Source organism: Balaenoptera acutorostrata, chromosome 18, assembly GCF_949987535.1.
Source record: "Balaenoptera acutorostrata chromosome 18, mBalAcu1.1, whole genome shotgun sequence".
In the NCBI taxonomy this organism is placed as follows: domain Eukaryota; kingdom Metazoa; phylum Chordata; class Mammalia; order Artiodactyla; family Balaenopteridae; genus Balaenoptera; species Balaenoptera acutorostrata.
In genome coordinates this window covers 52,160,182-52,185,679 of record NC_080081.1, presented here as the reverse complement: position 1 = coordinate 52,185,679, position 25,498 = coordinate 52,160,182, and the positions used below count along the sequence as shown (strand labels likewise).

General features: G+C 35.2%; 1 pseudogene; it reads right to left on the bottom strand.

The window, feature by feature from the left end:
• Window positions 1-7,320: 7,320 nt before the first annotated feature.
• Window positions 7,321-9,265, bottom strand: LOC103018432 (ATP-dependent RNA helicase DDX3X-like; annotated as a pseudogene).
• Between the last annotated feature and the right edge of the window lie 16,233 nt (window positions 9,266-25,498).

The window sequence follows — 25,498 nt, the reverse complement described above, 5'->3', positions numbered from 1 at the left end:
CATTTACATTTAATGTAATTATCAATATGTATGTTCCTATTACCATTTTCTTAATTGTTTTGGGTTTGCCTTTGTGTTTTTCTTCTCTTGTGTTTCTTGCCTAGAGAAGTTCCTTTAGCATTTGTTGTAGAGCTGGTTTGGTGGTGCTGAATTTGCTTACCTTTTGCTTGTCTGTAAAGTTTTTGATTTCTCCATTGAATCTGAATGAGATTCTTGCTGGGTAGAATAATGTTGTTTGTAGGTTTTTCCCTTTCATCACTTTAAATCTATTCTGCCACTCCCTTCTGTCCTGCAGAGTTTCTGCTGAAAAATCAGCTGATAACCTTATGGGGATTCCCTTGTATGTTATTTGTTGCTTTTAATATTTTTTCTTTGTATTTAATTTTTGTTAGTTTGATTAATATGTCTCAGCATGTTTCTCTTTGGGTTTCTCCTGTATGGGACTCTGCACTTTCTGGACTTGGAGGCCAATTTCCTTTCCCATGTTAGTGAAGTTTTCAACTATAATCTCTTCACATATTTTTTCAGACCATTTCTCTTTCTCTTCTTCTAAAAGAAGCATGGTCTACCTAGGAAATGAGGTGTCATTGCTGAGTTGTTTGCAAGGGGTGGTGTTGCCACTGCCCCCACATGCCAGCCCTTGCCTCCATAGGCACTGGGAGGGATTCCCACCAGAGAAAGTGTGCCACTGTCTGGTGCAGCTGCCTGCCAGTTTCTGCTGCAGGCACTTCATGCACACCCCAGTTGTGGCTGCCATACCCCTCCATGGCCTGAATTAGTAAGTGTGCCCCAATCAGTCACTGCTTTCACTCCTCTTGCCTGTGTGGGGAACAGAAGCCTGAGGGTGGCACACATACAGAGGTGGGGCCAGAAACAAAGCTGAGTACCAGGGGTGGTGCAACTAAGGAAGAGGATCAGAAAGCTCTCCATGAAGCTGCACAAACCATGAATTAAATCCCTACAATTGCCTTGGTAAACCCTGGAATATCTGAATAGAAAACGACTGTTCCCACAACTGAGACCAGTTTAGCTATAGCAACAATGGACTTTGGGAGCAAGTACACGCAGGAATTGGGCCAGGTCAGAGACTGAGCTGGCCCCACAGGGCCCACAGGAGGTCCAGAGGCCTACCTAGAGGTATTTGATGGCCTCCTTGGGAGGCAGATGTTGGCTATGGCTCACTGTGGGAGCAAGGACACAAACAGAGGAGACCCGGGAAAATATGCTTAGTACTAGTATTCTTTTTTTGTGTGTTTTGTATTGTTCCATTGTTGGTGGTGTTGTTTTTTTTATTTATTATTTTTATTTTTTTTACTTTTTAATTTTTTTTTTTTTTTTAATTTTTGTATTTTTACTTTACTTTTTTGTTCTTTTGTGGGGTTTGTTTTTCTTGTTTTTCTTTTTCTTGGTCGTTTTTATGTGTTTAATGTTTTCTTTGCTTTCTTTTTTCTTTTTATTTTTTAGTTTGTACTTTGTTTTTGTGGGTTGTTTTTTTTTTTCATTTTTTGTTTTTGTTAGTTTAGACCTTATGGATAGCTTTCATTTTTGAGTTTTTTTGTTTGTTCTGTTGTTATTTGATTTTTTCTTCTTTTTTTTTTTCTGTCTGTTTCTTTGTTTTTGTTTGGTTTTGTTTTTATCATTTGTCTTGGGTATGGTTTGTCTGTTTGTTTTCTTTCTTCTTTTTTATGTGTGTGTGTGTGTGTGTGTGTGTATTGTTCCTGTTTGTTTTTGTTTTTACTGTTTGTCTTGAGTTTCATTTGTCTCTTTGTTTTCTTTTCCTTTTTTTTTTTTTTCTTTCTTTTTACTCTGGCACTGCTGTGAAGCTTGTGGTCTCTTCGGTCCCCAGCCAGGGGTCACACCTGGGCCTCCAGGGTGGGAGTGTCGAGTCCAGGATGCTGGACTGCCAGAGAATTCCCAAGACAAGGGAATATTAATCAGTGTGCACTCTCCCAGAAGTATCCATCTTGACACCAAGACCCAGCTCCATCCAACTGGCTGCTGGATCCAGAGCTGGACACCACACACCAAACAACCAGCAAGACAGGAACACAGCCCCACCCATATGCAAACAGGCTGCCTAAAGTGGTACGAAGCTCACAGTCACCCCAAAACACACCACATGATGTGGCCTTGCCCATCAAAGGGAAAAGATTCAGTTCCCCCCACCAGTGCACAGACACCAGTCTCTCTCACTAAGAAGCCCACACAAACCCCTGGGCTGACCTCACACACCAGTGAGCAGATAAAAGAAGCAAGAGGAACTATGACCCTGCAGCCTGCCAGAAGGAGAACATAAACAGAGTAAGTTAGACAAAATGAGATGACAGAGAAATATGTTACAGACAAAAGAGCAAGGTAAAAACAAATAACACCAAATAAATGAAGAGGAAATAGGCAATCTACCTGAAAAAGAATTCAGAGTAATTATAGTAAAGATCATCCAAGATCTTATAAATAGAATGGAGGCACAGATCAAGAAGATACAAGAAATATTTAACAAGTACCTAGAAGAACTAAAGAACAAACAACCAGTGATGAACAACACAATAACTAAAATGAAAAATATACTAGAAGGACTCAATAGCAGAATAACTGAGCTAGAAGAACAAATAAGTGAGCTGGAAGACAGAATGGTCAAAAACAATTCTGCAGTGCAGAATAAAGAAAAATAGAATAAAATGAGTACAGTCTCAAGAGACTTCTGGGACAACATTAAATGCACTAACATTCAAATTGTAAGCTTGTGAAGCTGCATGGAGAGCTTTCCGATCCTCTTCCTTAGTTGCACCACCCCTGGTGCTCAGCTTTGTTTTTGACCCCACCTCTGCATGTGTGCCACCCTCAGGCTTCTGTTCCCCACACAGGCAAGAGGAGTGAAAGCAGTGACTGATTGGGGCACACTTACTAATTCAGGCCATGGAGGGGTATGGCAGCCACAACTGGGGTGTGCATGAAGTGCCTGCAGCAGAAACTGGCAGGCAGTTGCACCAGACAGTGACACACTTTCTCTGGTGGAAGTCCCTCCCAGTGCCTATGGGGGCAAGGGCTGGCATGTGGGGGTGGTGACAGCCCCTCCCCTTGCAAACAACTCAGCAATGGCACCTAATTTCCTAGGCAGACCATGCTTCTTTTATGGGTATTCCCAGCCACACAGCCCTTCACTCCCATCCCTTCTGTTATATCTGCACAGCCAACAGTGCTCCTCTCCCTGATCCACTCTCTTAACCCCACACTTTAGCACTCAGCACCTGCCAGCAGTGGTGGATTCCCATCTCAGGCAGGGGTGCCCAGGGCTGATTCCTGAGGAAGCTTTGTGATTGGTGGTGCTCAGGACCCCAGAGCCTATGAGGGTGGAAGAGACCTTGGCTTGAGGGAAGGGTGAGCCTGCTCAGATGAGTGCCCTTCCCAGTACCCATGGATGCTGAAGCCAGCAGGTGGGGAAGGAGGTTACATTGACAGCCCCGTCCCTTGCATGCTACTCAACAATGATGCCTTGCTTCTATGGTGTCCCGGGATTTTTCCACAAACTTTCCTGGTTGGGGAGCTCCTTACTCCTGTCCCTTCAGGCTGTCTTTTCACAGACAATAGCTGTCCCCTCCCTGGGTCCACGTTCCAAACCTCACTTTCCAGCATCCCGCCCACTTCCACAATAGGAGACACACAACTCAGGCTGGAGTGTGCAGGGTGGCAGTATAGACCAAGTGTACAGTTTTTACTTTGTCTTGCCTTCCACAGACTGTCTGCTGCATTCTCCTTTGATTCCCTGAAAGTCCCTTTCTGTCCCAGCCAATTTGCCCACCATGAGGAGGTTTTTCTGATTGTGGAAACCTGTCCTCACCTTCAGCTTCCCACCAGGATTGCTGGTCCTTTATTTTGATTCCTCTTTTCTTTTTTTCTTTCTTTCATCCTACCCAGCTGTGAGGAGATTTTTCTTGTCCTTGTAGGCGTCTGAAATCTTCCACTGATGTTCAGCAAGTACTCTCTCAGAATTGTTCCATTTGTAGATGTATTCTTGATGTACTTGTAGGAGAGATAAATTCTGCATCCTCCTATTCTTCCATCTTAACTCTGCTCCCTATCATTATATTTAAAACTTATAGACACAGGTTAGAGATATAAGACCATATATTTCCTTTTTTTTTCCTTTTGGCCTAACAATCTTCAATACACTTTATCCATTCAGTTATTTTACATTGTAGAATAGTCACCTTTACTTGAGGACATCATTTACTTTTATTTGAATACTCTTTGAAAAGAATATCTTAATCATCACATTGAATTGTAGCATTTTCTATATATGATGCACAAGTAATACTAAGTCTATAGTTAAAAAATAATTTCTCACCATAGAAAGGGAAACAAACTAAAATTATGATAAATAAGATAAAAGCTAAAGTCAATAACTTAGAAATAAAGAATATAATCAACCAGTTAGTGACCAATACTTAGGGAAATATTATATTTATATTTGCTACCATAAGAGAAGTCTGTCATATCTCAATTCCAAGCATTTGTAATATAGCTGGCTCTATTTTCAGCTCTTCATATGCATCAATTCATTTAATTTTTACAAAAATCTAGTGAAGTAGATATTACCATTGTCCTTTTATAAATGAGGAAACAAATACAAAATAATATGTAACTTGTCCAAGTTTGCATATAAGGAAAAAAGAGCTGAGTTTCACACCCAGTTGTTCTGTATCCTGAACCATTGCTCTATACTGTTCTTTCATGAGGTGCCCAAGTACATTTTATTCTTTATGTGTACCTATTCCTTTTTAAATTGTTTCTTGGTAAGTGAAAAATATGTTCTCAAGCTTGAAGTTATGTAATTAGTTCAGCCACAATTCAACAAGTCAAGTCTATTGATCTTTCAGATGCATAGAAGAAGCTCATGACGTTGGCAGAATATCTATTAATATAAACACATGCAATTGGGAAAAAAATATTTTCCTGTCTACTACTACTTTGTTGGGTTTACCTAACATTTCACTATAAATGTTAGGGAAATAGTTATGTCTCAATTTAATGTAACAAAGCTTACCAAACTGATGTTAAATACTAGTCAATTATTTAACTTTTTGTAATTCCTTTTTTTTTTTTTTTTTTTTGCTATACAGCAGGTTTGTAATTCCTGCTGTAGGAATTGCAGGAGGGAGCTCATTGCAAAACTATATCTTTGGGAGCTCATTGCAAAACTATATCTTTTTATTATTATTTTATTTTAGTAAAAAGTTTGTTTTTCACTATAGTGAGATTAGAGGATCAAATGACAATGAAATCTTGACAAATATAGTTTATAGCCTTTATTTGTTTACTTGTTTGTTTATTTAGTCTCTTGGAAAAAGAGTGCTGAACTTACTAAAGTGTTTGTAACTTGTAATGCACTGGGCCATTTTAGCTTGAACCTGTGACAAATGCTGGTTCTGGATGGCCCTCTGCTCTCAGTCAGGCAGTGGAATTGATTTACAACCTCCTGAGCCCTTCAGAAATATCCCTTTTTCTTGCAAGACTCAAATTAAATTAAGGCTCTTTAGACACATTTTATATTCTAACTAAAAAAGAAATGAGTATAAAAAGAGTTTTCAATTTTAGATTTCTCAGTCCCCAGCTTTAATTATAATGGAAATTATGTTTTGTTTTCTAATATGAGCATAGAAAAGGACAAATTTCTATAGAATAGTGATGTGGTGTATATTCCAGATGTGTTAGACCAATAAATAAAAATAAAAGCTGAGTAAAAAATCACATTTTTAACCTGATTCATGATACGGAAGCAAGATAAACCAGTGAAGCATATTAATCACAGTGTGTGAGGCTTTCTTATTATTTTTCTCATCTTTCTTTCTTTTAACTTCTGCTTTGTAGAATATTTTCTTAAATACTTAAAATAAAAAATTAAAGCTGATATATTTTTGAAGTGCTGTTTAGGAGAGAATTTTTTTTTTAATTAAAGCAACAGATGTAAATGTGGTTAACAGGATATATGTGATCAGAATAAAGACATTGGTGAACTTTTAGTTCATGATTAAGAGTTTTTAACTTCTGCCTTTAAGTCTCACAATAAATCTCATTTCTTTTCATTCTTCTAGATTTTATTCCTTGAACTTTTTTCTGTAAACACCAATCCCTTGAAACTGAATATCCAGAAGATCAGCCCTTTCAAGTCATATGTCCTACCTTACTAAACTAGGCTAATATAGAAAATTCTAAGGGATGTCCCTTTTTTTGTTCTTTTTTTTTTTTTTTTTTTTTTAAATCATTTGCTCTTTCCATTCAAGGCAAATGTCACCACCAACTACTAAAGTATTATTGCAGGCATATTTTATTCATATAGTAAACATTAAAAACTGTGATTTAGTTGAATTTTTCTTAGACTCCAAGACTGCTTCTAAAAATCATATAAGACTAACTCACATTCATGACAGATTTATTAAGGACAAGTGATATATTAAATCCTTGGAAGTTATATTTTACATTAAAGGTAAATTAAAACCATAAATTAAATGTGTACACAGATGAGCCTAGTATTAGCAAACTGTAATCAGGTACTGTTTAATTTTCCTGTACTAGATAGATTCATCAGGACCCACTGAGTCTCTCTGGTAATTTTCCGTATGCCCCATATGTCTGACATTTTCTTCATTAGAATCAGATCTCCTTACAATCATAAGGCAAAGCACATTTTTATATCAGGGAGAAAGGATGGCGTTACTATCTCAATATTTTAATCTGGAAAACATATATCTGCTATTCTCTATAATGACATATTTGGGAAGTCAAATATCCTTAAAAGGACATTTACTATAATAAAGTCAGTCTACTCTTTAAAAACTTAAGTAATGAGTAGAGTTTTGTGTGTAAATGTGTGCTTAATTTTAAAATGTATAGATTTACAAAAAACAAAAAAAGCCTAAGTTCAGTAAATTTATTTTGTCAAAACAATTGATATCTTGAACATTACTGAGCCAATAGGACATCAAAATAAAAATTTTCTAAAGTTAAAAGCATATTACATTAACAAACAAATGATTTGCAGTCACAAAATTATAAATGCAGTTTGGGTTGGGCGTAGGTGGAGGTGAGTTAATCCAAACTACAGCAATGGAAGTCTTCAAACTATCTTCTGAACAAGAACACTGATTTTTCCTTTCATCTCTTTTTGTGACATTGAGTTCCCTTTAAGAAAAAAAGAATCAATGGAATATCACAGTTGGTAATTTGCTACAAATTCTTGAAACTATACAAGGTATAATCTGGCTAAATTACATGTGGTTTCCATATTAGCTTGTTTGGCAGGATGATCTACTACAAAGTAGGCTAGTTGCCCCACTAGTCAATCCCCTAGTAGTTAAAATTTCCTCTATATCCATCACTGTTATAAAAGCTTCCATAGCCACATCCACCAAACTCTCTGCAGCTGCTTCCATCACCTCTGCTGTTGCCAGTACAGCTGCTACTGAAGCTGGAATTGCTAAAAAACACTACTATGTGGATAACGTCTGGCACAAATCCTCCACAGAATCTATTACTCTTAGAATGTCCACGACAGCTACCCTTGTACTGGTGTTGATATGCCTTATTTTCAAACTAAGATGGCACATATTATTTAGCTTACACAAGAAGATCCAATAAACCCTTGTCATATTTATGTTCCTCTTGTTAAAGAACAAGGTGGCAAGGCCAAGGCTTCCTGCACATCCTGTGCAGTCAATGCAATGTACATTTTCTTCAATACCGTTTGGCAAGTCAAAATTGACAACTTGTTTCCCATTTGAAATGTGCAGTCCTCTTGCTGTTCCTGCTCTAGCCACTAGAATTGGGCTTTTTCCTGAGAGGAACAGGTGAAGACTTCTTCATCATCTCTCCAAGATCATTCTCCATGGATACTGGTACAAGCATATCTTTCATGGTGTAAAAAGTCCTCCAGACTATCCGCACCCTTTTGGACTCCACAAACACTAAGGTCAATGAATTCTTTCCTGTTGCATTTAAAAGGTTAAGCAGAAATAACTGTTTGTCTTACTCTTTTCATGTGAGGTTCTCAGAGGTAGAGTTAATATTCTTGCAGACAAAAAGATGTATTCATCCAAGAAATCATGAGCAAGTATCTGTATTTCCTTAGGGAAATACATGTTATGGTAAACTCCCTTTGGTGGCATACTATCTTGTTCAAGTATTCCATATATCTGGGGTTCAAACCCCATATCAATATCAGATCCACTTTATCCAACACAAGTATTTGTGGAACTCTAATATTTTCTCTTTCCGTCATGTCTACCAGGGCTCCAGGAGTAGCAACTAACATGTGCCATCCACATTCTAAGTATCGAATCTGCTAACCAATATCAGCATCACCATAAATGATGTAAGGACTATCTCCAGGCCAGTATGAAAATTTTCTGGCTTCCTTATAGATTGGTACTGCCAAATCTCTCTTGTTGGTGCTAATACCAAAGAGACTGGATATTGGATACTGCCCTTACCTTCTGTTTTCCTTCATGGCCCTCAAAGTCTCTCCTTGACCATCTGAATAAATCTGACTCAAGATTGGCAAGAGAAATGCTGCAATTTTTAGAGATGCTGTTTGGGTACAAGACATCAAGTGTTTTATCTCTTTCATAAAAAGAATAGCACAAGTTTGCAGTGGAGCCAAGTGAGTATAACAAGTAAGCGTGATGTTTCCCATAATAGTTTCTCCCATCTTAACATCAATAAAACTTTCAATGTGTGGGAGATAGCTATTGCCTTTTGCCTCAATTGAAATGTCATATTTCTCAAAGTTAAAGTGTTATCTTCAGAAAAAAGTTCCTGTTCCAAGCAGTCACTTGGAAATGGTTTTGACCAAACATCTTTATCTATTTGTCACACCAATGACAGTTTCTACCACGTTCAAATTTTCCAAAGCCACATCTGTCACCATGGCAGCCAGTGTTGTTATAGTCACTCTCCTCACTATCATCAAACCTTCCCTTTAGTCACTTCCACCATCACTGAAGAAACTAGACTTTCCTCTTGAATCATTATGAGACTCAAAATGCTACATGTATCCTTATCTTTACTAGAACTCCACCCTGAACTGTCTTTATTGTAGACTTGTTTAGTAATTTCTTTGTTCCTTGAATGAAAAGGAATATAGCACCCTTTGTCGGTTGTCCTTCCTTGACTCTGATTATCTGGAGAATTCATGTTGCTGGTCCAGCCCAAGGGCATTTTCTACTGACACAGGATCCATCCGTGAAGAACACAGAGAACTTGGAATCTCCCTCTGCTCCTGAGTATGTTGGATGAACAGTAAATGCCTCTCACTGGAGAACTGTGGCTCTCTAACACATATAGAATTTTGTTCCAAAAACTGAGGTCTCCAGATATATAACCATGTTTGAAAGAAATGTCTTTGAACAATTTACAATTCAAAAAAAAAAAGCTTTATGACATTATCACCCAATGATTATAAGTATGGCTAAGAAAAATATTTGATAAATGTGTATTTTAATGGTTTAAATGTTTTCTAAATAAATTTTAAATTAATTATTTAAAAACCACCTCTTCAGATGTGTTTAATTAACACTTCTCTAATCAGACTATCATACCAGGTTAAACGTTATTGTGTATATTTCAGCCAGAAAGACTGATTGAGATTTTATAATTTGTTTTTTCCTTGTTTATTCTATTCTGAGTTACAGTGTAACTTAATGGTCTATACGTTTCTCTGTGAAAAGGAGTTAAGTTTTTGGGTACTAAGCAAAGAACTGTGAATTCACTTAATGGTTTGCAAGTATCACAATGCCACAATGTAATAGTGCAAGTGAAAACTATCATTTTAGAGGTTGCTTTGAATTTCATTTTTGACCACAAATGAGTTTATATCAAATATTATGTGCAGTTAGAATCACTATAACTCTGTGGATTTGGGAGTATATTATACAAACAAACAAATTCATGGCTAATACTTCTTGACATATTCAAGGTTAAATGTTGACAAGTGCAATGCAAACTCTTCACCCTCCCATTTTAAATACTGCAAGTAAAATACAACACGTGTAAATGCAACAGGTTAATAGATTTCCATAATCCTAATTCTATAAATAGAATTTTTCAGGTCTCAAGATGCAATGCAGATAATCCAATGTCCAATACAAAATAAATTATTTTATTATTGATCTTCCCTGGATTATGCACAGATGAAGTATAATCAATACTTCTTTGTGATTTTTGTTCCTTTGAAATTGATAAAGTATAATACCATCTAATTTTTAGAATAATATGATTTTCAAGCTGTAAAATACTTATAAAAATACATATCCAGCCTTTCATTACCTTATAGATAAAGAAATGGGGATGAAGAAGTTAACTGACTTGTTGATGTCAAGCTTGCTATCTAGTGACTGATTTGAGAGAATAAGTCAAGATACTTGATTACTTTGTCAATGAAATATTCTGTACGAGATGCCACCCTTCCTTTTAAATTAACACTAATGCATAATAAATGGATGTTTTACATAGATACTATTATTCCTTTAATGCAGCCTTCTCTGCTTTACAGTGATCATGCCTTCTGGATTAACTGGAAAAATAACTATCAGATTTCTTCTTTTTATTCTGAGTACACAGTTTTCCCAAACTCCACCTTATGTGAAATTTTCTACCTCTACCAAAACCCAATGAATAACAACATGAATTTCTTCTCTTTCCCAGGTATTCAGAAATTTCCCAGAAATAATTACAACAAAAATCTCCAGGAGAATATAAGCCATATGCTGAGAAATTTTGTGTTTGACAGGAATTTAAGCATTCTTGGTAAAGAATGTTTAAGTATGGGAATGATATACACTATTTCAACATACAGATTTCATCTGAGGAAGTAGAACTGGAGGGGACAAGGAAGATCAAGTTTTAGTTCTATACATGAAGCTCTTTCTGTCCTTCCTTCTTTTTCTCCCTCTCCCAAACCCTCCTGCTTTCTTTCTCTTCCTTCTTTTCTTTTTCCCTAGTTTTAAAATTATAATCCATATGGTGTTAGAGAATGTCCTAATTTCATGCGGACACAAAAATAAACTCAAAATGGATTAAAGACCTAAATGTAAGACCAGATACTATAAAACTCTTAGAGGAAAACATAGGCAGAACACTCTCTGACATAAATCACAGCAAGATCTGTTTTGATCCACCTCCGAGAGTAATGAAAATAAAATAAATAAATAAACAAATGGGACCTAATTGAACTTAAAAGCTTTTCAATAGCAACGGAAACCATGAAAAGAAAACTCACAAAATGGGACAAAATATTTGCGAATGAAGTGACCAACAAGGGATTAATCTCTAAAATATACAAATAGCTCATGCAGCTCAATATCAAATAAACAAACAACCCAATCAAAAAATGGGTGGAAGATCTAAAAAATAATTTCTCCAAGGAAGACATACAGATGTCCAAGAGGCATATGAAAAGATGCTCAATATCACTAATTATTAGAGAAATGCAAATCAAAACTACAATGTGGTATCACCTCACACTGTGCAGAATGACCATCATCAAAAAATCTACAAGCAATAAATGTTGGACAAGGTGTGGGGAAAAGGCAACCCTCCTACACTTTTGGTGGGAATGTAAATTGATACAGCCACTATGGAGAAGAGTATGGAGGTTCCTGAAAAAACTGAAAATAGAGCTACCATATAATCCAGCAATTCCACTCCTGGGCATATATCTGGAGAAAAACATAATTTGAAAGGATACATGCACCCGGATATTCATTGCAGCACTATTTACAATAGCCAGGACATCGAACAACTTAAATGTCCATCGATGGAAGAATGGATAAAGAAGATGTGGTACATATATACAATGGAATATTACTCAGCCATAAAAAAAGAATGAAATAATGCCATTTGCAGCATACATGGATGGACCTAGAGATTGTCATGCTGAGTGAAGTAAGTCAGGCAGACAAAGACAAATATCATATGATATTGCTTATATGTGGAATCTTAAAAAATGGTACAAATGAACCTATTTACAAGACAGAAATAGAGTCACAGATGTAGGATACAGTTTGGTTTCCCCTTGGTAACCAAACTTATGGTTACCAAGGGGAAAAGTAGGGGAAGAGATAAATTGGGAGATTGGGATTGACATATCCAGACTACTACATATAAAACAGATAACTAATAAGAACCTACTGTATAGTACAGGGAACTCTATTCAAAACTCTGTAATGACCCACATGGGAATAGAATCTAAAAAAAGAGTGGATATATGTATATGTATAACGGATTCACTTTGCTGTACAGCAGAAACTAACACAACATTGTAAACCAACTATACTTCAATAAAAATTAATTAAAAAAATAAAGTGAAGTAAATATGGTGGTACATGCTAGAGACACTATTTTTTTCTGATTTTATCTATGCTTCAATACAGCATGATTAACAATAAATAATCAAAATGTTTGAATAAGAAAAATGTACCCGGGCTTCCCTGGTGGCACAGTGGTTGAGAATCTGCCTGCCAATGCAGGGGACATGGGTTCGAGCCGTGGTCTGGGAAGATCCCACATGCCGTGGAGCGGCTGGGCCCGTGAGCCACAATTGCTGAGCCTGCGCGTCTGGACCCTGTGTACCGCAACAAGAGAGGCCGCGATAGTGAGAAACCCACGCGCCGCAATGAAGAGTGGCCTCCGCTTGCCACAACTAGAGAAAGCCCTCGTGCAGAAACGAAGACTCAACACAGCCATAAATTAATTAATTAATTAATTAATTTAAAAAAGAAATGCCAAAGAGATTATCGGGAATCCATGATGACCACTAGGTCAAATTAAAAAAGAAGAAAAGAAAAATGTACCCTAATTGGTAACTACAGAAATTGGTAGATTAACAAACTATATTTATATAATTTTAGGAGAGAAGCTCAAATGAGATAACCTTCAATATATACTTTAGCTTAAGTTTACATTCTGAACCCTAAGCCCCCAAGTGAAATATCAAAACATTCATCTTTATGGTTATTTAAATGGATAGCAAACATTCTCAAAGCTGTATAGTGTGGGGTTTATTTGGAAGAGATTTGTGTTCCCTTGGTCTCTTGAATTGACTAGTTCGTTCTCCTAAACTGAGAAAGATTAAATTTATTTATAGGTCCTCAAACTTTTATTATTTAAATTATAAATATTCCCCAAACAAGCTAAGCTATTCCCCATACTAGCTGTAAAAAAAATTAGCAGGGACAATATATGTCTACAAATACTTGTGTTTCTAATCTAATGGATAATTAGGTAACTCGTCCCCATATTATCACTGAGGTGGAGGTGGATCAGTGAGGAAGTCTTGTAAAAATCTGCATACTGACAAACTGTTAAAAATATTTTCTTCACAGCCCCAGGATTGAAAGCTATGCCACTAGATCCATATTTTTTAATAATAATTTTTCAATCCCTTTAATTTGTCCCTCCCACAGATAAATAAAAGGAAACTATCTGATTTCCTAGATAATGACTTTACAGAGTTACTTAGATTATTATTATTATTATTATGAAGATGATGATTATTATATTAACATTATTAAGATATAACAGATTCATCTATGCTGAAGAACTCCTCAACATAAGTGATTCCAGCAAGTATCTTACCCAGGGCACAGTCACATCCATCAGTTGACTCCCACTCTGAGCTATAATATTCAGTTAGTTTCATTGAGTTTAGTTGTCAAAAACAATAAAGTGATGTAGGGTTTTAAGTTTTCTCTTCATTTCTATATCTCCTTGTTCTTGTCATCCTTTTCATTTTTTTTCAAGTTCTAGCTCCTTTGACTGTCACTAACTGTTTGATTGATTAAGAAATGATCAAGCATTTATAGAGCCTCAACTGTGTGCTACACAATATGTCAATGGCTTTTCCAAACATCAGTTCCATGGACTGTGTAATCATCCAACATTTAAAATGAAGAATTTGAAATTTAGAGAAATAAAGAGTGGTGGTCAAAGTAAAGCACAATAAATCCTAGATGAGGGTTTAGCTCCAGACTTTCTGACTATAAGTCTGTTAAATCATAGACACCTCCCTTAACTTGGCTGCCTTGTTAATCTTTTCATTTATTTCTATATTTCTATAAAGTGAGGGAATCTGCTGTCACATTGTTTGATCTTTAATTCTTTCCTTCTTTCCTTCCTTCCTTCCCTCCTTCCCTCTCTCCTTCCTTTCTTCCTCTTTCTTCTTTTTGCCAGTAGTAATATGATAATAAATTTGTCTTCAAAATAAAAATCTTTGACATTTGAGCTCTGATGACCATTTAGTGTCTTTATAATAGATTCTTATAGCATATACACCACAAAATCCCTATTCTTGGTGAGAAAATAAAATTTAAGTATTATTTCTACTACCTTTATGTGATTTTTCTGTCTTATGAGCAGTTAACAGAAATGTATTGGCTGAATCACATAAACTGCCTACACAGTGGAGTCAGTATTAATATCCAATTTATTATACAGTTAGTGAACTCACAATTTTAACATGCTAATAACTTGTCTGATGTCAGCCAGAAAGTCTGAATGCCAGTTGCAAATGTATTAAGAATTATATTTATTTTCTAACCTTTCTGTTAAGCACTCACTTTCCTTTAATATTGATAAACAATTGTTTTAGATTCTCAGTATTCATGAATTATATGCCAGCCTGAAAAAAAACATATTATTAAGACAATTTACTGAAGTTTATGTAGGTTATATACTGTCTAAGTCCATTCGGTGCTATAACAAAATACCACAGACTAGGTAGCTTATACAAAATAAATATTTATTTCTCACAGTTATGGAGGCTGGAAGTCTGAGATCAGGGGGACAGCATGTCAAGTGAAACTTTTCTTGTGTCCTCACATGGCAGAAATGTCCCAGGATCTCTTCACAACCTCTTTTATAAGGCTCTAATTCCATTCACCAGAGTTCCACAATAATGACTTAAGCACCTCCTAGAGGGCCTAATACCATCACCTTCGGGGGTTAAGACTTCAACAGATGAATTTTTGTGGCACATAAACATTCAGACCATAGCATCTATTTATACTTAAAACAGCTAGAAGTTTGGTGATTTGAATTCTCATTTGTCTTATACTTGGTTGCCTATAGGAAAGTCGTTCTACTTCTTTGATTTTCTTTTCAGTATCTTAATCTAGTATACTACAATAAATTTTTTTATGGCAAGGTTGTTATGAGATCAGTTAGATTATATAAGTACCAGAATTTCAGCCATATAGAAAGAATGTATTCTTCTACAGCAAGATCAGGTTTTGTCTCTCTTTAACAATGTGTGCTTCCTTTTTTAGCTCTAAAATTGAATCAGTTAATATTAAAAGTCTTTTTAATTGTCCATTAGTAAATCATAAAAACCTAGAAAATAAATAAATTTTGTCTGTCTTACTTGTGTTGAATCCCTTTCTAGTAGATTTCTGACACACCGTAAAATTTCAATGAACATTTAGTAAATAAATAATAACTGTGAGGTTTCCAGTTCTGCATGTAAGAAGTATAGAAGCCACCACATTGTCCCAACATAAGTAAAAGCTGAAAGACTGAAAAATCTTCTTCAATTCTTCTAGAATCCCCAATAGAGGTGAGGACAGAAGGCAAATCACTGCTCCCAAAAGAGATCGGATGGACAAAAAAATACAGAGAATAACAACTTAACCAAAGCAGAGACATGAGCCGAAACTGCCATGGGAGCCAGTGCCCAAGTAGGAAAACCAGAACTGCAATTGTCAAATTGCTGGAGGTTCAGTGTGGACAATTCTGAGAGTTAAAACTCCATAGGGAATGAGTCCTGGCTTGGGGAGCACAACGTGATATTTACCTCCAGGAGTTCAACCAGGTCCCAACCCTAAATATCAGAGGAAAATCCCCTCCTACAACAGGCAGAGGCTGGGGAAAACAAATCATTTGGAAATACACCAGAGCACTCTGTTTTAGCAAAGCCTGCCCTCAGCAGAAACTAGTTCACCTAACCTGCTGACATGTTATCAAATCCTAACTGACTGGGAGAAGGGGGAAAAAAACTCCAAAAAACAAAGAAACACCCAAGACCACTGTAGCCAACCTCTCCCACCTAAGGGGAGTAGAAAAAAATTTAAACACTTGTGAATATCACAGTCCAGAGGCAGGCATAGGCTCACTAAAATACTGAGCCCTAATCACAGGAATAAAAATGTTTCCCCTGAGCCCTCAACACCACATTAGTGAAGGACAATTTACAGCAGTTCCTTTATCCAGTCCATCCTGTCTGGCTATCAAGAAAAATTGTATGGTATATCAAAAGGTGAAAAACACAACTTGAAGGGATAGAGCAAGTCAGAACCAGACATGGCAAGGATGTTGGAATTATGAGAAGGAGAATTTAAGACAACTATGATTAATATGCAAAGGGCTCTCATGTATAAAATAGACATCATACAAGAATAGATGGGCAAGGTAAACAGAGAGATGGAAATCCTAATAATGAACCAAAAAGAAATGTTAGAAATAAAACTCAGTATAATAGAAATGAGAAAGGCCTTTGATGAGCTTACTGTAGACTGGTCATGGTTGAGGAAAGAATCTCTGAGCTCAGGGTATCTCAATATAAACCTCCCAAACTGGAAAGCAAAGAGAATAAAGACTTAAAAAAATAGAACAGAATATTCAAGTACTGTGGGACAATAATAAAACGTATAACATATGCATGATGGAAATGTCAGGACAGAAAAAGAGAGAAATAATAGATATTTAAAAGAATAATGACCAATAATTTCTGTAATATAATGTCAAATACTAAACCATAGATTCAGAAAGCTCTGAGAACATCAAGCATGATAAATGCCAAAAAAAACTACATGTAGGCATGCAATTTTCAAATCATAAACAATCAAAGATAATGACCCAAAGACCTTAACAGACATCTCACCTAAGATGATATAGAGATGTCAAATAAGCATATGAAAAGATGCTCCACATCATATGTCATCAGGGAAATGTAAATTAAACAACATTTATTAAAATGGCTAAAATCTGGAACACTGACAACAGTAAATGCTGGGGAGGATGTGAAGAAACAGGAACTCATTGCTCATGGGAATGCAAAATGGTACAGCCACTTTGGAAGAGAGTTTGACAGTTTCTTACAAAAGTAAACACACTCTTATCATATGATTCAGCAATTGTGCTCTTTGGTATTTACCCAAAGGATGTGAAAACTTATGTCCACGTAAAACCTGCATATGGATGTTTACAAGAGCTTTATTCACAATTGTCAAAATTTAGAAGCAACCAAGATGTCCTTCAGTGGTGAATGTAAAAATAAATTGTGGTACATATAGACAAAGGAATATTATTCAGTGCTAAAAAGGAATGAGCTTTCAAACCATGAAAAGTCAAGGAGGAACCTTAAATGCATATCACTGATCTAAAGAAGCCAATCTAAAAAAACTACATACTATATGACATTCTGTAAAAGCAAAATTATGAAGCCAGAAAAAGATCAGTGCTTGTCAAGAGTGGGGGGCAGGGAGTGATAAGGGATGAATGGGCTGAGCACAGATCATATTTAGGACAGTGAAAATACACTGTATGATGTTAGAATGATGAATACATGTCAGTATACATTGGTCCAAACCCATAGAATGTACATCAAGAGTGAACCCTAATGTAAACTATCGACTTTGGGTAATTATAGTGTGTCAAGGTAAGTATATAAATTGTAATAAATGTACCACCCTGGTGGGGGAAGTTGGTAATGGGGGGGACCATACATGTGTGGAGACATGGAATATGTGGGAAATCTCTGCATTTTCCTCTCAATTTTGCTGTGAATCTAAAATTGATTTTTAAAAGTCCTTTAAAATAATAATAATCATTCTGAAGCATATGAATTTATTTCTGTATCCTATAGCCAACACAAAATAGGTAATAACATGCTCATAAATTTAAAAATGAATATAATGCTGTAAAAGTTAAAAAAATAAAAGTAAATTTATTATGCTTTCAGATTAAAGCAATTGAAAATCAATTGTAAATAAATTCACTTTAGTAAAATATGAAGATATGGATTTAAATACAATTTTCCAAAATTATAGTTAGTTTTATAAATTTATACTTATCCCCATTTTAAAACATCTGAAGAGATTGACATATATTGATGTTAAAAACAGAACGTTTTAGAGGTAATTCTTACGCTGTGACTGTATGTCCAAAATCCTACTTCCTACTGTCCAGAGGAAACTGTCTCCTGCCCACCATATTGCACCACATCCAGTAAAGTTGCTTGAACTCAAATGTTTAGCCCAAAATATAACCAGCTTTCTCAGCTCCCAGCTCAAAGATAAACAATGCTCTCTCTACTGAAGTAAACTTCTATATCCCTAAGTTTAAATTTTTACTGGATATGATGCTGGGAATTGAATTATGGGAAAACTTTTACCTAAGCATTTTATTTATGAACAGTGTTTTACCTGAAGTATCATTCACTGGTTGTTCCCTATATGTCTGAACTGTAAACACGATAACCTCTAAGTCAATACACCATAGATCTCCACAGAACAGAATTTAATAAAGAATGAGTGTTTTTTGGCTTCTAATACAAGAATAAAAAAAATAATTATGGTGAGATTTTGCCTGTAAGATGGCCTTTAGAATGGAGGCTTTGAGAATGTGTTATTGTTTTTTAGAGTAGCATTACTGTTATAAAAATAACAAATGTTAAGTAGTGGGAGGAACAGAATTGGCATGATTTAAATTACAATATTTTTTGTGAGACTCCAGATTAATATACTCTGATTACATGTGGAATTTAATTAAATTATTTCACTTATTTCATTTCAATACCTGCATTCTATAAATAGCATTAATATAGCACTTTCATTCAGATCACCAAATATTTACTGAGTGACATTTGAGAACTGTGATCATGTGATAAGCACTAAAGATTGTAAAATGAATGACATGTTATCTCTCTTTTTTTTTTTTTTTTAGTACTAGTACAACCTATAGGGGAAGACATTAGAATAAAATTATCATTTAATTGCAGTGTGTAAAATACTATATCATATGAATGTAGATTTTCAGTGGCAGATAAAGTGATCAAAGTAGCATGTATAGGAAAAAAAAAAAAAAACATCGATAGTGCGTATCAGGAAAACTATTATCTAGTCCAGGTTTTTTCACTTTCTTAAAGTGAAATCTTGAGAAAATAGTTTCACAGTTGATCAAGTTTCTTTAATCATTAAATGATTGACCATTACTTAAAACAGTTAATATTTCTTGTGAAGCTTCACTTTATATAAAAACCTACTCCAGATGTTCCTATGAATACGAAGATCTCACTGAGTAAGAAATGAAGCCTTAGAGGTAGTACATAAAGAGAGCCTAACATCAAAGAATCATATCATTGTGTTCTACCCCCTGCTAGTTAATGCATTTGGCAACAAATCACGCAAATCACTATTTTCTAAGATCCCAGAGGAAAGAATGTGTAATTGTCTGAAACATGATGGAAAAATGGAAAAGACAGCACATGAATTCAGCTACCTACATGAGGAAGATAGCATTTTCTATTTTTTTAATTGCATTTATACTAGTTTCTGTTAAGGTAGCAACTAACAATAAAGATAAAATACAAAAGACATTTCAAAGTGTGATTTCCCAATACAAAATCAGATGACCCTGGGTAACTTTGATGTTTCTATTTCTGCTTTTGATCTAGGTGAGTATGTTATAACATGGGGTGGGGGCTGATGAGAGTAAAGGTGCTAAAGTACTTCCACTGAAGTAAGTGAGATTGCAGAGTGAAACTGTAAAGCTTTCCCCACCATAAATGAATTCTTGTTCATTGAAAGGATATATACCTGCTTATGCTGACAGAACTATTCAGTATATTCTTGCAAAATTTATCTCTAATAATAAATTAAAATATATTTTCCCTAAATGAATATCCCTTCCTCCTAAATTAAAGTTTAAATGATTTTTGTTGCAAACTGATTTTTCTTTTGCATTTACTTGCAAACATGGGGGAGAGGGAATGAATGCAGTGTTAGATACACTCATAAACACATTCAGTTCATGTAAAAGGAAATTTTTATCTTTCCAGAAGTTATTAATCAAAAACTAGTTCCCAATGTAGCTAACCTTTTGTCAACAAGATAGATGAATATTAGACTACACACAGAACCTGAGATGTGCAGAATACATAAGTGCCATACATTCTACAAATTTCTGCACAAATATATTCTCCTCTAAAAAGTGATTTTTGTGAGTTTTTGTTCTCTAATGATATTACTAGAAATTATTAGGGCATACAATAAGGGGTCCAAGATGTTAAGACAAAGAGTTTAGAAAACACTTTTACTACTTGTCAATCAGGGAAGATACTGAGTGCCTGCTGTTTAAGAAAGTTAGTCCTGGGGATATATAAACCATTAGACCTTGAAAAAAGTGATGTCTATAATGTCCTGTTACCCCCATAGGTAGCTATATTTTCCATCTGGGTGAATTGAGCTGTGCAAATTAGTGTGTGATCACAAACCAAGACCAAAATAAATCTAAGTCATGAGGGAAAGATATCAAACAGGAAGGATGAGAGAAAAGTAAAGAAGAACCCCTGTCTCTTTTTCCAATTGCTTTCCTATTCGGTTTTCAAAGGAATCTGTGTTGGGTGAGAAAGATTTTGATTTTCAGATCCACAGACAGATTTTCTTATATATATTGGAAACAGTGGGGGATAGAAAAAAAACATAGCCTCAAGGTAGAATGAGCAAGTCAATAGTATCTGAAAAGATTCAATGAATTGGAAAGAATTGTGTATTCTTAAACAATCTACAAGCTTGGCTAAATTAAGTGTATCTAAAGGGAAATCACAGTTCTTTCTATTTTGGAAATAATTTTTTTATGTTTAATAAAATCAAAAATATTTAATTGTATTTTACTTTAAACCAAACTGAACATTAAATTCCTTATAATTGTATTTTTGATTACCTATTACAGGCCATTGTTCTACACTTACCCTAAATGTGTGTAAATCATACAAACACACACAAACATACATAGGGTTTGAATATAGATGAAAACACATATGCACCAAGAAGGTATAGAAATGTTTATTAATCACATACTAAGACTTTCTAGGGAGAGCAGGGTTGACCACCAAGCAGGTCCAAAAATGGTTTGAAAAAGCAGGAAAGGAAGACTGGCTTGGGTTTCTGCAGCATGGGTCTGGTATTGTGGGGAAGGTTTCCTATGTGACCACTGGGTTTCTGTGGTTTGAACTTCCCGTGAGGGCTAACGGAGGTAGCACTCCACCTTTCTTACAAGCCTGCCCAGATCAGTTCTGTTTTATGGCCTGAACGTGGTCTAATTCTGTAAAATCTTTCATGTATGCTTGAGAAGATGTGTTTTCTGTTGTTGTTGAATGGAGAATTCTGTAAAGTCAATTTGATCAAGTTCATTGATAGATCTGTCCAGATCAACTCTTTCCTTCCTGATTTTCTACCTGCTTAATCTATCAATTTATAACAGAGAGGTTTCACATTCTGCAACTTTTTATTTGATTCTATTTTTATATTTTCTTTTTGTGTGTTATTTATCCTTCTGTTTTTCTTAAAACTATTTTTAATGGTTGTCCTAGAATTTACAATATGTGTGTTTACATAATGTATGTGCACCATCAAATTTCACTATAACTTTCTGTGTGGTGCGGTTACTGTCAGAAGCTCGGCTGAGTTGGGCTAGAGAGAACTGAGCTGCCGGATGTCAGAGGAGCCAATTCAAGCAACAAGCCAACAAATGAAAGAGTTTAGTTTTTAATCATTTACCCCATTGGACAATAAGCAAGAGGCTAGAATGAAGTAACCCAACTCTCGCGTTTCATTTTCCCCCGTGGAACAGCGCACCAGTCAAGGGACAGATGGAACAGCGCAGATGTGCGGGTTGGCTGGCTGCTGACAGCCTGAAGAGAAGGGTCTGGCACTTTTAAGGATCTTAAGTTCAGGGAGGGCTGAAGAGAGTGGACAGGAGTGGAAAAGTACTGGGTACTGAGGCAGAATGGGGAAAAGTGTCTTCATGATTTCCTGCCCCGTTTTATCCCCTTTTATCCCCCTTAAGGAGGCATCAGAGGAGGAGGCTGAAGAGGACTTCCGCCCAAGGCCTCAGATGAAGAGACCTCAGAACGAAGGCACAGGGGCTGTGGCTGCATATGTGTGAAGAGCTTACTGTCCAGGGGCCTCAGACCTTGACGCAACTCTCTTCAGAGACTGCAGTGCAGCTTTGGCCTGTAAGACATGACAGGTAAAGCCTTTATAATTGCCTACAGTCAGGGCTGAAAAAACTCACATTGGTTTTTAACAAGGAGCCAACCTCTTCAATTACCTTTAAGAATTTATCCTCAATTCCTCCTTCCCATACCTTGTGACATTGCTGTCATGTATATCAATTATCCATAGGTTATATATTCCTGATACATAGTTACAAAATTGCTTTAAATAAGCAGTTGTCTTTCGTATCAACAAAGAACAAGAAACAAGTACTTTATTTTGTTTTCGTTTATACCTTTGGCAACCCTCTTCTTTATGTAGTTCCAAGTTTCTGACCTATATCTTCTTTTTATTTTTTTCCTGCCTGAAGAACTTCTTTTAATGTTTCTTGCAGAGCAAGGCTTCTAGAAATGACTTCTTTCATTTTTTTTCTGAGTCTTTATTTCTTCTTCACCTTTGAAGGATAATTTCACAGGATATAGATTGGATATAGATTTCTAGGTGTAGGGTTATTTTTTTCCTTTTAATGCTTCAAATGTTTCAACCCACACTCCTTTTTTTTGCATGGTTTTTGATGAGAAGCCTGCTGAAATTCTTACTCTTATTTCTGTCTAAATGAGTGTCCTTTTTTTCTTTATCCTCCTTCAATATTATCTCCTCTTTTTTTCCCCTGCAGTTTGAATATGGTATGCCTAGTTGTGGGTTTTTTTGCTTTTTACTTTTTATTAAATCTTTCTTGGTGTACTCTCAGATTCTTGAATTTATGGCTTAGTGCCTGTCATTAATTTAGTAATTACTTTTTTATTAATTTACTAACTGGTCATATTACTTAAAATGTTTCTTCTACATTTTCTCTTTCTTCTCTTCTGATATTCCAATTGTGTGTTTTACTCTTTAATTATTATAATTATCCTACACTTCTTGGATGTTCTGTTCATTTTCTTTCCTTATTTTTATTTTATTTTAATTTTTAATTCATATTTCTCTTTGTATTTCAGTTTGGAAAATTTCTATTAACCTATCTTCAAGTTCACTGATTCTTTCCTCACCTATGTAGAGTCTATTAATGAACCTATCCAAAGCATTTTTCAGTTCTGTTACTGTATTTCTAATTTATAAAGTTCCCATTGATACTTTCTTAGCGTTTTCATCTGTTACATTATTGACATAATCTATCATGTTGTTTACTTTTTCCTTTTGCATTCTAACTTTAATAATTTTAATTCTCTCATCTGATAATTCCCACATGTGTCATATCTGAGTCTGATTCTGGTAGTTGCTTTACTTTTTCAGAAGGTTTTTTCTTTCCTTTTAGCATGCCTTGTATTTCTTTTTTTTTTTCCATTGAAGCTGACATTATGTAAAGTAATAGGGATTTAAATACATAGACCTTCAACATGAGGATTTATGTTAATCTGGCTAAGAGTAGAGCTATGTTAGTGTACATTGTAGGCATAAGTACAAACGATATCATATTTCTTTAATGTCCTTATGTTTGTCTCCTTGTGCTTTAAAGCTTTCCTTTGTACAGACCCTTAGAGGGAAAGTATGTTTCAGATTTCTCATAAGTAGTGATAAACAAGTCTTGGAACACAACTATGCTGAAAATTATGGCCTACCTTTAAAGGATAGATCTACCTGAAACTTGAAGAAAGTGCTATAGCTTAATCCTAGCATTAAAATTTCTAAGAAAAAAAACTTACTTAAAATGTGCATTTATTACTTTGATGATCTGTTTTTATCTCTTAATATCATTTATTTATTATGCATCCTTTTTTCATTTTCATAGAGATGCAACATGGAGGTACATTGTTTAGGAGTAATGTTGTACTTATTTGAGGCTTCATTATTTCAAAGGAATCAATAAAATTTATAGTGGGAAAGGGGAAAAGGAGGAAAAAGAGAATAAGAATCAATACTGATATGAATAGCTAAATCTAAGGGAATAAGTAATTATATATTCATATTCAGAAAAATGCAAAATATTTTAGCAATAGGGTCTCTCTTTACTCAAAGGTAAAGTTTGATTTTCATCCATATTTCACAGTAGAACAAATAAATCCCATGCAAAATGAATTTTAGAGTTTTATAATCTGCCTTATGCTGAAGAGTGTATGGAAGAAAATCCTTAAAATATAAAGAAATGCTTTCACCAAAATCGTTTTGGGGAGTTATATACATAACAGACCAAGGGTGAATTTACTATTTGAGTCACATAATCATAACTGTCAGATTCCATGGAACAGCACACATGACAAACCGAAAGCATAAACCACCTGATATTTTTTCTTTGTGTTCAGGGATGGAGAGGTTAGTAATGTATTTCCAATATATCCTTCTAATTCCCTCTGTCTTCTCACTGACTTAAATGCCATCAAAGGAAACTAGCTTACTAAGTTTCAGCAGCCTCTGATCTTGTGAGGATTCTAGGTACCATAAGAAGTTATTATGAAATGGGTTTATTTCTTCCCCAGTGACTGAACTTTCTGGAAGTGCAGCCCAATTAGGCCTGAGTAATGTCTCCCAGAAAAGATTGGGTTCTATAGAAGAGATTAATAGAGATTAATAGAGGTACCATTCTGAAAATGGAAACAAACTATATGTCCTTGTAACCTCCATAACTGTTTTTTAATCTGTATTTTCTGTAACTTTTAAATTTATTCCAACTTTATTGATACATGATTTACATATTAAAATAGTCACTCTTTTTAGGTATATGATTTGGTGACTTTTGGAAAATATATGCAAACCCTGGCACCCAGTAACTTGACTTCCATCCTTATTGTTTTGCTTTTTCAAGACTTTCATATAAATAGAATCAGATAGCATGGCATTCTCATTTCCCATTCTTCGATCCTCAAATTTCTGAGATCCATCTATTTTCTTTTTTGGGAAGGAGGGGCAGGGTAGGGTGTTGTACCAGCAGTTCATGCTAAATAATATTTCTTTTTATAGATGTTCAACCATATGTTGAACCATATGTTCAATATCCCAGTTTTTGGGTATTAGTGATTATATACAAGCATTATATATATATATATATATATATATATATATATATATATATATATATATATATATTTATTTATATTTATATTTATATTTATATTTATATATAAAATGCTTGTATATTATATATATATATATACACACACACATTTCTGTTGTGGAGTGGGATAAGTGGGTCACATCAAAAGTTGCTTAATTTTAGAAGCAACTGTCAAACCATTAGGCAA